The sequence below is a fragment of the Sorex fumeus genome, unplaced genomic scaffold (assembly GCF_029834395.1).
Source record: "Sorex fumeus unplaced genomic scaffold, SorFum_2.1 ptg000039l, whole genome shotgun sequence".
Lineage (NCBI taxonomy): Eukaryota > Metazoa > Chordata > Mammalia > Eulipotyphla > Soricidae > Sorex > Sorex fumeus.
Window position 1 is genome coordinate 25,295,426 of NW_026606096.1, and position 4,557 is coordinate 25,299,982.

Here is a 4,557-nt window from a genome sequence, read left to right on the forward strand (position 1 = left end):
CACCCACACCCAGGAGACAGAGTGGGAACCATTTAATACCAACACACAGTTCTTTGTCATAACTATGATGCCACCTACTAGCCGAGGGGCCAATCTTCCCCGTTTGCCTGCTACTAACCCAACTTTAGTACTGAAAGTCCTTTTCCTTAAGTAATCCTTCAGTCATAGGAACCTTACTTCACAAAAGAGACAATATTCTAAATTTGGTAACATTATGTTAAGAGAATAAGTCCATGTCCATGTAGCTGTTCTTTTCCTTTGGGTCCATACCTAGGTCAGAATCACAGAATGACTGAAAATGTAGCACTGTAGCACTTTCCTCCCATTGTTCATCAATTTGCTCGAGCAGGCACCAGTAGCATCTCCATTGTGACACTTGTTGTTACCGTTTTTGGCATATCGAATACACCACGGGGAGCTTGCCAGGCTCCGCCGTGTGGGAGGGATACTGTTGGTAGCTTGCCAGGCTATCCAAGAGGGATGGAGGAATCAATCCCGGGTTGGCCATGTGCAAGGCAAATGCCCTACCCACTGTGCTATTGCTCCAGCCCTACTAAAAATACATGAATAATTATTGGCATATGCTTTCACTAAAACTAATTTGTCTTAATTAAAAAAAAATACATAACCTAGACCTGTTTAAAAGTACATGGGTGAGAGGGAAGGAAAGTTGAGCCAGAAGTGACTTAGCGATTAGTATGAAGGGTCACAAATACTGTGATGGTGGTGGGGTACAGTAACTTTAAACATCAATACCAGAAACCTATATTATATTAATCATTTTGTATGGACATAGTAAGAGATACATTAAGCTTATAGAATTCCTCTCCTGGAGCCATCTCAATCCTAGACTATAGTGCTCAGGCCGAATTAGTCTTTCCTAACCCTAGCATTGTCTTAAAATCGTCTTACTTTTTGGATCATGACAGGATTTGTCCACGATCAAGCTCTCAACTTATAGTGGAGCTTTAGCCTGGCCCATTTCAATGTCAGGGCAGCTCACAGCTTGCCCTGGGTCCATTCAGTCCCTTGTTAGGACCCTGCTTTGAGGGGTGCTAGGAACTAAGGGCAACTGAGGCTTACATCAAGAAAGCAGATGCTTGGGAGGAAATATCATTCGGAGTCAATTAACTCCTAACTTGCAAAAACATAATATTAACAGTCTTCCTGTGTCTATACAAAAAGGGCATAGCTTTAAATTAAACTATGCAAAAGGACATAAGAGAAGGAGAAAAGCAATATTTCATTCACAAATATAAAATCATAGATTTCTGTTCCCTCTCAGGAGCCCGGCAAGCTACCGAGAGTAACCTGCCCACACGGCAAAGCCTGGCAAGCTCCCCATGGCATATTCGATATGCCAAACACAGTAACAACAAGTCTCCCAATGGAGACATTACTGGGCCTGCTTGAGCAAATCAATGAACAATGGGAGGACAGTGACAGTGACAGTGACCAGAAACCTAGTGATTATGTAACCCTATTACCTATACTGAAACTTTAAAATTTTCGCAGTAAAAAAATAGCCAAAAAATAAAAATAAAATAAAAATAACCTAAAAAATAAACAAAAATATGATAAATTTTTTATCATGATAAAGTACTTAAAGATAAAGTCTTAGATCTGGATTTGCCTGAGTTTCAAGAGGTAAAAAGCTACTTGATTGCAATACGTTTTCATGAATCTTCATTTCATAGCAGCATGGTGTTCTAGTTTGAAATAATTGGGTAGAACTCCAAAAAGTTCTTTGAAAAGTAGGTAGCACTTTAATGTAAATATGAAGTGTTTCAAACATTCTAGAAAGAATAAGCACTCACAGACTCACAAACCATATTTTAAGGCTGGCACACGAATGATATTAACACTTGAAGATACCAAGCTACAATCTTTATTTCAGGTGTTCTTTAAAAGTTTTAAAATATTATACTTAGAATCACAGCTAAACTAGTGTCTACATTCACATTCTCCTTCTTTCCAGGAATAAACTCTGGTCTGAACTCAGAGTCTGCTCACTCTGTAGAGCTTACATTTTACTCCAGGTGCAAGGATTAGTTATAACAAATCCTCATGTGATCTCATGGCCTGTACAAATTTGTACCCTACAATTTGTAGTAAAATGTGGCTTCTTCAGCTTGAATCAAATTCACATCATAAATTTTTAGGAGAGAAAAATAATGTGCTTCAAAATGTCAAGTTTATTTTTTAAAGTATACAATTAAATATAAAACTAAAATGAAAAAAGTAATGTATAGTCTTGCTTATAAGCACAACTGGTAAATTCCACTCTTTTTTCAAACTATTCAGGAAAAAAAGTGTTTTAGTATTTTTATTAAGAGCTCATTTCTTTCTCATTCGGCCATCATAGTACATACTGATGGCAGTGTCTCAATAGGTTATGCCTGCCCTGTATACAATTTACATATTTTAATTTTTATTAACACCTCATTACACTTGCCCCGTAAGCAAATTTCACCATCCTGAGTCTCCATTAATATTAATACTTCCCAAAATAAAAGTACAAGTTGAATTTTAAAAGTTCACTCTTCCATTCTTCAAAACCACGTTATCTGTCTATGGAGTGTCATGTATGACCCAATTAACCTCTAGCATTTGTAACCCTACCTTGTAAGTATAACAAAACAATCCATAATATAAAAAAAGCAGGAAAGGCTTTGTCCTAATGATTTTTTTTTCTTTTTGGGTCACACCCAGCGATGCTAGGGGTTACTCCTGGCTTTGCACTGAGGAATCACTCCTGGCGGTGCTCAGGGGACCATATGGGATGCTGGGAATCGAACCGGGTTGGCCGCGTGCAACGCAAACACCCTACCCGCTGTGCTATTGCTCCAGTCCCTGTCCTAATGAATTTAATTCTACCTTATCTAATACAATGAAGATCTATACATGTGCCAATTCATTTCCGTATCTTTTAGAGATACTATATCAAAGTTTCAAAGGTCTTTTACACATGCACCCTAGCTAAAACACTTCATACTATAAGAATGTAGACCCATAAATTGGAGTTTGAAACAGTGATCCACGATCCACCTGGTACTTGTAGGAAAGAAAGAATTAAGACCAGACCTTGACAGGATTTTAATCAAACTGCTTCATGTTGTAACTTCCTGGCCCAGGCACATAAGAGTTTTTGTCTCCATTCACATGCGACAAAGTGCCCTTTACAAAAGCAGACATGATGACTTATGAGTCTGTTCTGTGCAGATGCCTAACAGAGTCTAGCAAATAGAAGAGAGTTGCATTAAAAGTCAAGTCAAATTTGATTTTGAAACAGCCTCAGTGCTCTTCTCCCTCATGTCATTTTAGCAGTCATTTAGAAGCCTAAGGATGGGTTCATCTCTAATAGAAAAATATTAATAACATTAATTTTCTATGTAATGCTCTAAGTAGAATCAAACTTTTTTATGATAGAAAATACCAGAAAATAATCTAAATATTTATTAATTATATTTGTTAACTAGAAAACAGTATGTACAGTGATTGAAAGTTAGTTTATCAGCTGGAGTGATAGCACAGCGGGTAGGGCATTCGCCTTACAAGCGGCCAACATGGCCGACCCGAGTTCGATTCCTCCGCCCCTCTCGGAGAGCCCGGCAAGCTACCGAGAGTACTCGATATGCCAAACACAGTAACAACAAAGTCTCCAATGGAGACGTTACTGGGCCCGCTCGAGCAAATCGACGATCAACGGGAGGGCCTTTACCTTTTACCTTTACCTCTTCAATAAAATAGTTCTATTATTAAAAAATATACATATGCAGGGCTGGAGCGATAGCACAGCGGTAGGGCGTTTGCCTTGTGCCCAGTCACCCCGGCTGAGCCGGGTTTGATTCCTCTGCCCCTCTTGGAGAGCCCCGCAAGCTACCAAGAGTATCTCACCAGCACGGCAAAGCCTGCAAGCTACCCGTAACGTATTTAATATGCCAAACACAGTAACAACAAGTCTCAAAATGGAGACATTACTGGGCCTGCTCAAGCAAATTGATGAACAACAGGAGGACAGTGTTTGACAGTAAGCATATGGTAACAGATATGAAGTTGAGTGGACAGTAAGACCTTAGCAAAGTTTCGTGATTATAATAATCTCTATACCAAACATTTAACTTGTAAACATTTGAATTCCTTTGCATTCATCATGCAACTCATTTTTAAGCCTGTTCTTCCTTAATCTTCCTTCTACCTCCCTTCATCCCCTCTATGTTTGCTCAACAAATAACTTATAGGTCCTTAATAACAGGAGTTTCTTGCTTCTCCTAACTTTCAGTTAGTGCTTCTTTCCTACATTTTTCTAACCTTACCTTATACCTAGAAGTCTCGGAATGTTTATAATCAGATGGCTGTGATTGCTATCATTTGGAGCTTTTCTGTGGAAAGAATTCACTCCTTTTATCTTTTAAACTCTAGTGGCGTTTAGGGGAGAAACTCCTAAACTCCTGTTTGCTCTAAGGGAGAGCCAAAGAGATAGGACAATGGGTAGAACACTTGCTTTGCAAGTTGTGAACCTGAGTTCAATCCCCAGCATCTTCTATGCCCCCTTAG